Genomic DNA, 13,921 nt, shown 5'->3' on the forward strand with positions numbered 1-13,921 from the left:
GTTTCTCAATTTTTCTGTCTTTATTCTTGTGGTATTTAATGTGTATGTCTAGCTCCCAGCCAAAGTAGTTTAATAGAAAAAAGTTCTGGTCGTTGATTGTGATCTGGTCTCTATTTTGAAAGGACTCAGTTTTGTCTTTTATATTCTTTGCTTCCATTAAGCATATTTAGTTATTAGCTCTTCTGTCCCAGTTTACTTTAATTTGACAAACATATTTCCTGTAGGTTTATCTCAGTCAGATGCCCAGCCAAATCAAATATATGATTTACAGAGAATTAAGGAGCTCTTCCGTAGAGCATATGGTGCTTCTTGTCCCTCACTGGTCCCTCCACTCTGGGAACAACATCCCAAAGAGCATGAGCGATGCTCTGAGGGGTTCTACATCAAGGACAGACGTTAGGGATTAAATTGGGTAACAACAGGCAAACTTGTACATCCGAGGTATAATGCACGAACCTTATGGATTGGACTAGGTTAAGCAAGCCCCACAACAAAACTAAGTATTGTTCAGACACTCTTAATTTTGTGTCAACTTTGATAGCAAACACTCAGTGTCCTACCCAGATCACTTCAATGATTACCATTCTGTGCATGCTAGAAACTTTCTACTGTAAGCACCTTAACTCTGCCTGAAACCTTCCTCTGGCTGTTGGAGCATGCCCAGTCTTTACACGGGGTCGGCAAGAGAGCTGGGAGCCAATCTCTGAGTTCACTCTCGGCCAGTGACTGACAGGAGTTGGTGGATAAATAGCTTTTTTTACCCTCAAGTGGGACAGCTCCACATCTTTCACCCTATCATCCAGTGGTCTCCAGCAGGATGGAGCTCCAGTTGACCACAGTGGTAATCTACTTACAAATATAACTTGTTGGCTCCCTTCCCTTTCCTGTCTGCTTCCTCACTCAATTCTAGGTCTTTGTAGAACCACTTATTGGGTAAATCCTTATCCTGAGCTTTAGTTCCAGGGGAATCCAACATACACAACTCAGTATGAATTCTGCATTTAGAGAGATAATATCTCAAGCGAAGCCTGTCACAATTCAAAAAATGTTATGATGGTGATTGTTGCTTCCCTTTCTGATTATCTTATCCCATATCTGAAGTATAGAAGAGCTATACAAAAACTTAACAAATATAATATTTAAATTTTAAATTTAAAAGATATTTTAAAATATCAAGTTTCTTTTCTTCCTCCTTCATTCCATCTGTCCTTCTTTCCTTCCTTCCTTCTTTCTTTCTTCTTTACATTTAGTTTCTGGCTTATAGCCTCTAGAATAAACATCTTACATTCTTGAGATGAACTCAGTACTATCCTCATTGACCTAGCAAGCCATTTTTTTCCATGATGACAAGCTAGGATCACACCTCATAATGATGGCTGCAAGAGTGTCTTGTTAGCAGAAGGGGTAAGGTGGGATCATCTTTAATGACAGTGAAAGCACCTCATAAAACCTGACTCCTCAGTTTTACAGGCATGAGTCTAGAATTTTAGCAGATATAGACTTACTAAATCAGTCAGTCAAAAATTCTATCAGTTAAAGCGCCATGTTCCTGGCAGTCCAAAAGTCCTGGACACGTAGGTGACTTGGAGGGCATTTCGTTAACTCTTTAATTGGTCGCTTCTGTGCTAGAGGCAGTAGCCAATTGCCTGTAGGTTACTGTAGTCCTGGAGCTTAGGTAAACGTCTATCGTCATATGTCACGTTTTCATATGGTTCCTTTGCACAGGTTGGTAAAAATGATTGCTGCATAATTAAAATTAAGAAAAGGTGAGGAAAGTGATTCGATTAAAGCTCTGAAGCCATTGTACAAATTATCTGACATACCAAAAACTAATGAATAACTACTTTTTATCTTTTGCCTCCCTGTTCTTCAATCCTATGTGCCCGATGGAATGCCAGGAACTCTCTTCAAGTTCTCTGCGGCTGGATGTTAGGTGGGCAACTGGTGCCAGGAGCAAGCACACAAGAAGTTTAAGATTTTCAAATACAAATGTACAGAAACTATGTGGATGGGGATTTAAACTGAAACTAACCAGATGAGAAATTCAAGAGGTCTCTCCATAGCCCAATATTATTTTGAGAACATCTGCAATATTTCAGTCTGCATGGAGCAGGAATTATATACCAGGGTGAGTGATGACAGGGAAAATAAATGAGATTTGTCATACCCAAAACATCCCATGTTTTACATCATTTATTTTACAAATCTCCAAAGATTCTCAGGAAGCATTATGTTGGAGGCAAGGGTGAGAACTTTGTGAAGCCATTAACAACAATTTTAATTACTTATTGTTGGCTTAACAACTGAATACATATCTTGCTTATACAAAATAAAATGAAAAGGTTGTTAAAAAAAATACAGAATATGTCAGATGGGCTATGGACTCATATCTCCTGAATTCTATGTGTGGAGAGAAAGCTGTTCATATTCAGCCCTGACTTTACCCATTTAAAGGGAGGAAGCAGTCTTTGGTTAAATATGAACAGCATCTTAGGATAAGCCTCAAGGTCTTCAGGATCCCAATTTGAAATAAAAATCCTCTTGGGTGTGTGTCAGAAAAATAACCTCTGCTCTCTTATAGTTGCTACTATTTATTAACACCAACTGCCAGGAATTTTATATGTATTATATCTGATGCTTACAGCAGCTCTGTGAAGTATTCTTATTGTCCCATTTTAGAGTTGAAGAAACTGACCCTCGTGAAGGCTAAATATTTCATCAAGGTTATTCATTTGTAAATGGTAGCGAAGATGTTCTTATGTGGTTAATCTTTCTCTTGATACATAACAAACTATCCTGACACTTTATGGTTTAAAACAAAAACCATTTTATTGCCTATCGTGACTGTGTAGCTTGACTGGGTTCAGCTGGGTTGCTCTTGCTCCACGTGATACCGCCTGAGGATGCAGTACCTGGACTTGTGGCAGAGCTGGAACCTTAGTGGGACTGGCTGGGACGCAAGCATGGCTGGGGTTCACTCTCGCCGTGCAGCTGCAGGGCCTCTCCCTCTCCACAGGCCCTTTCCATGGCATCTCTCTAGCAGGGTAGCTGGACCATTTACACGATAGCTTAAGACTTCCCAAAAGCACAAAAGGAGAGCTAGGCAGGCTTCCTTAAAGCTTAGACCTGAAACCGGCATGGTGTTACTTCCACCACATTCTATTGGTTAAAGTGGGTCACAGGTCAGCCCAGATCTGTTGTAGGGGTGACTGCACAGGGTCATAAATACCTGGAGGCATAATTTATTGGGGACCATCTTTGGAGATTCTCTCCTATACTGTGGGATTCCAGAGCGGACAACATTTTTTACCAAGCATCTGCATTGATGCTTATTTCTTCATGAGAGCAAGGATTATACCTGCATTTTCTTTCCTTTTTCCTCATCGTTAGGTCTCTGGCACCTAGCACAGTATTTGGAACCTCATAGGTGATCAACCAATGTGTTTCGAATGAACTGTTGTTGAAAGGTTCAGGGATCCTCATGCTCTGGAGGAGTTATAGGCAGGTGTTTACAGGATGATTTTGGGAATCAGTTTGGGTAGACCTCAGTTAAATATGATAAAATTAAATCAAATATTTCACTAATGGCTAGAGATGAGCCAGGAAGGGATAGATCATTTTGTGCTCTGGAGTGTCAAGTGCAACAGGAACAATAAGATTCCAGGCCTTTTTAAAGGACTTCACTTGAATTAATTCACTTAATTCTTTACAAAAATGCTGTGAAGTAGGTATGATCATTCTTCCCATTTTATAAAATGAGAAATTGAGGCACAGAAAGGTAAAGTGATATGCCCAAGTTTGCACAGCCAATGTGTGGCATAGCTAAAAATTCAATCACTGCATGACTTATATCCTTATGCTGTCAGTCATGACTGCTCTCCATTTCAAAGGTGAGTTTTTTCAGACTGGAAACTGGAAATAGTATGTGTAACTTTCTGGTCAGGTGGGTTAAACCAGGAAAATGTTCCATTTTGAAGAGTTTAAATAGACTCACCCTAAAAGATCAAAAAACAAAAAAGAACTTATAGGCAATAGGTCCAGGAGTCTTGGAGGGAAGAAAAAGATATCTCTAGAGTCATACCAACATTTCCTAGACTGTTCTTATCTAAGGAGAAGCCCTTTCTTGTACTCAGGGAGCAAGGCCCTGCTCTACTTTTATTGGAATCCTAGCAATAAAAAATTTGTATGTTGAAAATGTGACTATTTTTTAAGTTATCTATATTTCCTGCCATCATTTTATTTTACATTTTGTAAAGTTTTGTTGGGAGCCTGAGGCTGCCTGTGTTGTGCTAAGAACATCCAGGAATCTTTCTCTCCACTTGCCTCAGGGAGAAGGGGCAACAAGGAACCTTAGCAAGGGAGGAGAGGTTGGGACCACTAGGAATAAGCGTGACAAAACCCTAGAGGGGAGATGAAAAGTATATGAAAACCCAAGAGAGATTTTTTTCTCAGTTCTTTTATTTCAGAGACAATTTGGAGAAGTCAGGTTTATGTTGTGTTTTCAAAATGGAGGCAGCTTAGAAGTAGATTGAATAGTGACTAACATGATAATGTTTGTTATATAAATAGACTGAGTCTGTGAAAACAGAAGAAGCTTAGGTCTCCTCATTTTCAGGCCACTTCCGAAGTAGGAGATATTGAAATGCAGGAAGCAGAGAAGGAACTTGGAGAAGGGGAGTTTTAGAGAAACTTCATCGACTTCATGATTTTTCCTATGTCTGGTTGAACTCATCTAATCTTAGCACTAGGCAATTTTTTTTCATAACTGTGGGGAAAAAACACCACCAAAATTTACATCTATGGCTCATGCCCTTTTGAACATTGGGACGTGGGGACATGAGTGGGATGCTTCCTAATCCTAGAATTGAGACTACCCTTTGAAATGATCTCAGAGGGACAAGAGGAAGTATCTTGGGCTTGATAAGCAAGCTGAGGACAGAGGCCTTTGTCCATTCAGGAAGAAATAGCCATGAAAGTGAAGAACTGGACAAATGGAAAAAGTGGACAACTAAAAATGCTGAAAATTATAGATGTGGTAAATATTTATGGATTGGCTTCTCAGTTCTTCCTGCCAAGAGCTGGAAGTCACCATAAGACAACCCAGAAGAGTCAAATAATGTAAAATCCACAGGCAGAATTCCCAGGGGAAGAAGATAGGTCATTTGTACACCATTATGTCCTTCTACCACTGCCAAGAGTGAGTTAATTCCTAGCATGTCCTCTGAGGCCATCCCCATCTGAGCTTTGCCTCATTGACTTCAGTAGGTTAGAAATTGGAAACCCACATGGTCTTTCATTATAAGACCTGTGGTGAGCATGACAAACCATTCATGGGCAATTACGTAAGTGGAGGGTTATAGAAATATACAGGATTAGAGATGAAAACTGAAAGTTCGTATGTATGAAATTCCCTGAAGAATGCCAATTTCACATTATTGAAAGGATGTCATAGGTAGTATTTTGAACAATGGATTGGTCTAAAAACAGCCAATAGTATAGGCGATCATAAATATTTGCTCTTAAAAAGTACTAAGACACTTTCACCAAAAATAAATATTGTGAAAATCTACTTCAGTCAAAAATATTTGTTGAGAAGCTCCTATGGGCCAAGCCAAGTTTTAGATTCAGGCACCCAAGCCCTTTGTAAAAGCATGTATACTCTTCAAGTTTCCCTCCCCAATTCTTTCTTTTCCTTTCTTGCCTCAAAGAATTAGAGTCAGAGCATCTGTTTGAAAAATGAAGCTGATTCTTTTATTGCTGATGGCAACAATAAAAAACAATCCAACTAGCTATAGACGTCTTTCTAAAATGAGTCTCCCCAGAACACTGAGATGCTCCTTAAGAGAATTAAACGTGTATGGACAAGGGGCGATTTAATTCTTCCTTACAGCTTTGGCACTGAAGCTAAGATGATGGAAAGGGATTAAGAGTTACTCTGATCAAAGTATTTCAGATATTTTGATTCATTGGGTAAAGGTCTCTAGAAAGCACATTCCAATATATCAAAACCATACAAAGACAAAGCAAAAACTAATGTTTTTATTTTGGCTACCCTTTCTTGAGACGTCTAAAATTCAGATATGGGAATCTATCTAAGTTTGAGTAGATTTTGTGGGGTGGGAGGAGGGTGCAGGAGTGGGACACCAAGAAACAAAAGCAGCTCTACACGCTCTAATAAAAGCTAATGCACAATGTGATAGATAGTCAATCAATTAATCCAATAATGAACTGGAAAACATTCTGGAATCAGAACCATGTTAGTAACATGTAGTCCCAGAAGCGTGTTACATGCCACTGGAGGAAAGACAATGCAAATTTATCTAGTAGTGGAGACAAAAGAGAAAAGCTTAAATGTTAATAATAGAAAATTTTGATAATAATAAACAGCATGAGGGGCCACAAAAACATGTACTAAGTTTGGAGAGAAGCAAAGGAACTTGAAATAGGAGACATTCATACTAGGCTTTGGTCTTACCGATCTTAGAAGATAGGAAAAGAGAAGATAATAACCCTCAAAAAGCAGATGGCTCTTCAGGTTCTCCGTATCTCACTAAGTGGGTTCTTCCTCCTCCCCCTCCTTCCCCTTCTCCCCTCACCTCTTCCTCATCCTTATTCTTCTTTAGAGAAAATGACTGCATGGATTATTCTAAGCTTCCTTCTTTGTTCTTAGTGCTTCGATATTTTTAAGAGAGCCTCAGAGTAAATGTAACAGGAATTCCTAGAATTCTAACGGATGCCTGATGTTTGCAGTTGAAAATCAGGGTTTCCATGACTATTGTGGGGATTCTGTAATACAAAGAAAGTGTGGAAGAGGGAATACCCTTGAGAGCTGCATTTCTCAAGTGAGGAATTGAAGTCCAGAGAGTACACATCTGATAAAACTTCCTGGTGATCACCACCATGAGGTAGTTGAGTACAAAGGTATTATTCGGTCCCACCATAACTGAGGTATTAACAGTTAAAAACTTCCCAGGGATCATCAGGTGCTCTTAAGACTGTGTTCCTTTTCAGAATCACGAACTTTTACCTGGAGGTTAAAGGCGATACAACACTCCGCTGGCAATGCTTGTTAGCCCCTCGGCTTGAAGTGCACCTTTGATGCTACATTTTGGCAGTGCCACTCCCGGTCTTCCTCTTGATTGGCCTCACAAATTGTCCCTGATTGGAGTCTGATACGCTGAGTGGAGAGAGGTTGAGAGCCTTGGAGTTGCCTAGCACTCTCAGCCTTAAGCTCTCAACTCATTGCTGAGACTGGAAAACTATTATCCTCAATAATAATGTGATTTCATAGTTATACTTTTGGAAATCCAATTTTCCATTTTTATATTTAGGGACAAGAATGAAAAAGATAACTTCAGGGAAAATAACAAATTATCATGATCTCAAAATGACTTCAGTCTGGGTTAGTTAGACACTCCGGATTGCCAGTTTACTCAATTAGACAGTATACCCCCATTAGACCTGATACTCTAGATTGAGAATTGTATTAATTATTTATCAAAGGCTTAACACGGCTCTTGGAGCCATTCCACTTTTCTTGAATATCTATATTTAGGATTATATACATTTCTCTATGAATCAAGATAATATCAAATTGTGGTAAATGTGGAATCCAGTTTCCTGACTCCCTTGGGCAGCTTTCAGAGTTGAATACCATAACTCTAGATTTTAATGCTCTTTGACTCTGAATGTTCATCATCAGACTTTAGGTAAGAAACACCTTTGAACTTGTATTACTCAATCATTTATTTGGAGGGAAGTAAAAATACCCATGATAGCGTAAATTTTATTATTGGTTTATTTACTAGCATGTCTTCAAAATTTGACTTTTTGAGACTAAAAAAAGCCTTAGGACTATTTTAAGTCCCGAGGCCCACAGCAGAAAAGGACTTATCATATCAGTATTACACTCTGATTGGGAAAACAGAAAATAAATTCACAAATAAACAATTTCAGATATTAATGGGTGCTGTAAAGAAAATGAGTTAGTCAGTGTCATCAAGAGTGGCAGGACTGGGGCTGGGGAGTCTATTTTAGAGAGGAGGGCAAAGGAAGGCTTCTTCTACATTTGAGATGAGAAGTCAGCCTGGTGAAAATCTGGAAAGGATAATTTCAGGAAGAGGGACCTGAAAGCACTATCAGTCGTTATTGAGAAATTATCCTATGACATTATTTAAAAAAAGATCTTGAAGTGGACATTGGAGAGAGGGGTGGCCAGAGGACAGCCTTTCAAGGAAGTGGTGGTTAAACTGAAATATAAATAATAAATGGCAAGACTCAGCCCGGTGAAGAATAGGATGGGGATGAGGGGCATCAATGATGACTATCCGAAATCCATTTCCAGCTCCCTTCTCTCTTACCTCCTTTAACTACAGAGAAGAGACCAACTACAAAACCAAACGCCTTTAACTACAGAGAAGAGATCTTCCTTACTGTAGGGGAGCCATGTAACTCACTGTTTGCCTAAGAGACGAAAAAAGTTTTTCCAATGATTTCTCAGAAAGGTTTTGTGTTCTTATTTAAAAAAAAAAAAAAACACACAAAAAAACCCCATCTGGGCTGTGGTGGCTCACCCACCTGCCTCCTTTCATTCATTCATTCAAAATATGAATCAAGAGCCTATTATGTGACAAGAATTTTCTAGGCACTGGAGATATAGCAGTGAACAACAAAACAAAGATCTCCCCTTAAGGAGATTATATTCCTGTGGAGGAAGATGACAATAAAAGAAAGAAACAAGCACGTCTGAACTATGTGATGGTTAAGTCCCATGAAAAGATCAGGAGTACAGAGAGAGAAGAGTGGATACTATTTTATACAGGAAGTTAGAGATGCTGTCTCTAACAAGAAAAACTTTGAACAAAGACCGAAGGAAGTGAAAGATCAAGATATTTAGGATCTAGGACTAGGCCAAAAATTCTTATACTTGACATCAACAGCACCATCCACAAAAGGAATCATTGATAAATTGGGCTTCATCAAGATTAAAAACTTTTCCTCTGGAAAAGATCATGTTAAGAAGATGAAATAATAGGTAGAGACTGGAAGACAAAATTTTCAAACAACATACCCAACAAAGCTCTGGTAGCTAGAATATATAAAGAATTTTCAAAAATCAATAGTATAACAAAAAAAACGAATTGAAAAATCGGCAAAAGGCATTAAGAGACATTTCAGAGAAGAAGATATACAGATGACAAATAAGCACGTGAGAAGATGTTCAACAACATTATTAGCTATTATGGCAATGTAAGTTAAAATCACAATGAAATATCAATATATACCTATCATAACAGCTAAAATAAAAAGTAGCGATGACTCTAAGTGCTAGAGAGGATGCAGAGCAACTGGGTCACTCATCCATTGCTGGTAGGAATGTAAAATGCTCCAGCCACTCTGAATAACAGTTTGGTAGTTCCTTAAAAACCTAAACATGCAACTACCAAACAACCCAGCAACTGCCCTTCTGGCCATTTATCCCAAAGAGATGAAAACTCATATTCAAACAAAAATCTGTATATGAGTGTTTATAGCAAATTTCACTTCTAATAGCCAAAAACTGGAAACAACCCAAACATTCTTTGACAATTGAATGGTTAAACTGTAGTTTGCCAATACTATGGAATACTGCAGAGTAACAAAAAGGAACAAACTATTGATATACTTGACAACTTGGATGAATCTGCAGAGAATTACACTGAATGAGAAGCCAGTCCCAAAAGATTACACACTGCATGACTTCGTTTATGTATTGTTCTTGAAGTGACACAGTTGTAGAAATGGAGAACAGATTAACAGTTGCAGGGGCTCAGGGTTGGATGGAGGTGAGTGTAGCTCTAAGACTGCTACAGGAGGGATCCTGTGGTGATGGAAATGCTCTGAATCTTGACTGGATCAGTGTCAGTATCCTGACTGTGATATTGTACCACAGCTTTGCAAGATATTACCACTGGGGGGAAGTGGCAAAAGGTCCATGAGATCTCTCTATATTATTTCATATATGAATCTACAATTATGTGAATCTACAGTTATCTCAAAATAAAAATCCTAAATATAGGAAAGAAATCATCACAAGAAATTCGCTGGCACAATTGGATGTCTATAGGATGTAAATAGAACCTAGACCCTTATCACATCCATACGCAAAAACTGAATCGAGATAGGTGATGATTCTAAATGTAAAAGTTACGCAAATGTAAAAGGCTATAAAGTCTCAAAAAGCCAATAGAAGAATATGTGCATGATCTCGGGTTAGTCAAATAGCATTTAAACATGACACAACAAACAATAAGCATAAAAGGATAAAATTTATGAATCGGACACTATTAAAATTAAAACCTTTATGTAAATCAATATGTAGATCATTAACTAAATGAAACACAAGCCACAAACTTGAAATGATATCCTCAATACATATATCTCAAAGAAGACTCCATTCAGAATATATAAAGACTCTTATAATTAAGGAATAAAAATACAAAACACCTAATTTTTGAAAACGGGTAAACAACTTGAACAGATGCTTTACAAAAGTCTTTGTTTCAGTTGCTCCACATTCTCACCAACGCTTGGTAAGGCCAGCGTTTCTTATTATAAAAAAATTCATTCCAAAAGATGGTGAGGATGTGGAGAAATTGAATACATTGTGGATGGAAGCCCGAAATCATAAAAGCACTTTGAAAAACTGTTTGGCAGGTTTTTTTTTTTAAAGTTAAATATACACATTCCTTGCGACTAACCAATTTTACTCGCAGGTACTTACCCAAGAAAATTGTAGACGTGTATTCACAAAAAAGACTTCTATAAGAAAATTCACATCAGCCTCATTCATAGCTGCGGAAGTCTGAGCAAATCATCCTATCAACAGAGAATTAGATAAATTACGGTGCATCCCTACAGCAGAGTACTACTTAGCAATAAAAATGAACATTCTTTCGATACAACAAAATGGATGGATCTCTAAAACATTATATTGAACAAAAGAAGCCAAATATAGAAGAATACATGATATATTAGAATACGTTTTAATGAGATCAGGAACAGGTAAAACTAATCTACGTTGATAGAAATAAGAAAAATCTCCCTTAGGGATGGGGAAAATTGACTAGGAAGGGAAGGAAAGGGCCTTTTTTGTGGTGACAGAAATGTTCTATATCTTGTTTTGGATGATGGTTTTGTGGATTTATAAAGTTTTCAGAATTCATGGAACTCAAGAGTTAAGATCTTTGCCTTTTATTATATATATATTATACCTCAATAAAAAGGCAAAATTTAAAAATACATAAGCATTTGGTGAAATTTCCCTAACAGCATAAAGATAATGTTAACTTGTTCCTACAATTACTAATTTAAAAAACGTGCATGCCAAAAACCATCTGTTGGGGAGGGTTCCACTTGGACCTTCAAGCCCATGAATCTAAAATGTAAATATTTTCTCATATTTCTTTTGTTTAATCCCCCAAAGATCCAGTTAGTTGACACAAACATACAAGGTGGAGAGCTACTGAGAAAGAAACAACTTTAAAAGAGAGAAAAAAATGCAAGAAAGCCCAGAAATTTTTTTTTCCCCTTTCCCTTAAAAATGTCCAAACAGATTTTCTCTTTCAATTTGTGAAAAGAAGGAAGTCTCTTTTCAGCTGAATCTTATTAAAGCACCAAAGTATTGTGCAGCCAGATGAGAAAGCTATGAATCAAAGGGTTCATAACACCTGTGCTGACAGCCCTCTCTCCGGGGCTCGATGTGGAAAGGGGAAGGTGGTGGAGACCCGCCTCTGCATTGTGCCCCCTCACCCGGCCTTACTCCTCCAGCCTTCAGCCCCACCCACAGCAGCTCAGATGTACCTTAGAACAAGGTGAAGGGTGTGACTTTTAGGGGAGTCTAGTACATCTGAATTCATAACCTCTAACTGAAGATAAAATTAGGAACTAAGATGCCTTTTTAACTCCGGTGGGAGTTGGGTAGATTGAAAATCCCATTCACTTTATACTGTTAGCTGGCCAGTGGAACATCTTTCCATTGATTGTATTCTAAGATAGAAAGGTATCACATATTTTGGACCTGGCTTTTCTCTTGCATTCACATTTATTTATTCCATTAATATAATTAAGCACGTACTATGAACCAGCCACTGAGCTAACAGCCAAGTTTACTCTAGAGGTTGGACTGGACAGATGGAGAAGAGATTATGACTAGAGCGTGCCAGAGAGCACATTTATAGATGATGGTGGCTTCAGTCTGCATCACGCAGGATAACAAGTAGTTGAGTGAAGTTTTGAGTGCAAGTAAAATGTAGGCAGGAAATCCGTGTTATGATGGCACTTTGAGATGGTATTCCTGATGTTTAAAAAATACCCTTATTTAGTGTTACACCTTTTGCAAGTCCTCTATATTAATCCCTGCATAGATAACTTGGCTGTCCAACATATCTGAAACTAGATTTTAACAGACAGTGTTTTCGGAGGTTTTGCCACCTTCCTTGGATATGATAGAGGGCTGCTATTTTTAGGCTGAATGTACTTATCCTTGTACCAAGGCAGATGTGACCCATAAATGGCTTTATATAGAGAGATTCCAACGATGCCCTAAACTTCATGCTCATTGCAAATTCAGTTATATATAGACATGTTTTCAGGGATGGAAAGGATCCTGTTTGCCTAGCTCCTAATAGTCTGTAGGGAGAATAACTAGATTCAGCAACTCATCTTGGGGCCAAGATAATAAGAATTCAGGAAATGATAATGCCCCCTGAGCTTCTCTAACAGCGTAACTGATGGGGAGGGAATCTACCTGAGGGAAAGAAATCAGATTATCAGAACTTGCAACGGGGAGAGTGAATGCCTGGTTAGAGAACAGAGTTTATTTTGATTCTGGCATTGTGCAATGTCACGTTAATCTTTTGTCTTTGGGCCCAAACTCCTAGGAACTTTGTTAAAATCTTGGGGGGTGGTGGCTGTCAAGAGCCTGTTAAATGATGAATTGTGTGTGTAAGAGTCTGAGAACTCCAGCACCTGTTTGGGTCTCTACTAACAGAGTATGGTTAGGAGAGTGTATTTCCTCTCTCCGTTGTGATGCCTATTTGAGCAGAAAAGAGGAGTTCCCCAATATTGATAAGCTTATGACTACTCACAAATTAATACCTGAGTAACAGGGACATTGTGTATAGCCTTGCAAAGTGATGTCAGCAAAGAGAACTGAGTATCTTTTGCAGCAGGCTTTGGGGCAGTAGAAGGCAAGGGTTCTAAGGGATGAGCGTAAGAATGACCACTATTAAAGAGCACTCACAAGGAAGCTCAGGAGCTCCTTGATTCAAGGGTGGGTTTGGGTTCCAGAAAGGTCACTAATTCTGATATTGTGATGGAAGCTGGTTTGCTCTGGGAAATGAGAGCTGTACTTGCAGTTAGGAGTCCTGAAAGCCAGCACGGGCCCCATATCGTGCGTGCTTGCTTCCTCTTCTGGTTTCCCCATCCTTGAACTGCAGCCTCTGCTAGAGGTTCCTCATGCCAGCTTTGGGAAGGTCCTTAGAATCTCTGTGGATCTCTGTACTTCTGTTTATTCACACCTGAAGTGGAAGATGTCATCCCATATACTTCCTATGGTTGTCGTTTTAATTTAGATTCTACAGAGAGAGAAACAGAGACAGAGAAGAAGGGGACAGGAGAAGAGAAGACAGAAAGAAAGAAGGAAGGAATTCCATAAAAAGGAGTTCCTGGAATTAGACAGTTATGAGCATTAAAAAAGGGATGATAAATTTTGTACTAGATACGCTATGTAGAATATTAGCATTATTCAATTATTTGTGGAAGTGGTCTATATTAGTGTTGTTATTGACTGAATTGTGTTGCCCCAAAATTCATACATTGAAGCCCTAAATCCTAGCACCTGAGAATGTAACCATATTTGGAGATATGGCCTTCAAAGAGG

The sequence above is a fragment of the Equus przewalskii genome, chromosome 14 (genome assembly GCF_037783145.1).
Source record: "Equus przewalskii isolate Varuska chromosome 14, EquPr2, whole genome shotgun sequence".
Taxonomy (NCBI): Eukaryota; Metazoa; Chordata; class Mammalia; order Perissodactyla; family Equidae; genus Equus; species Equus przewalskii.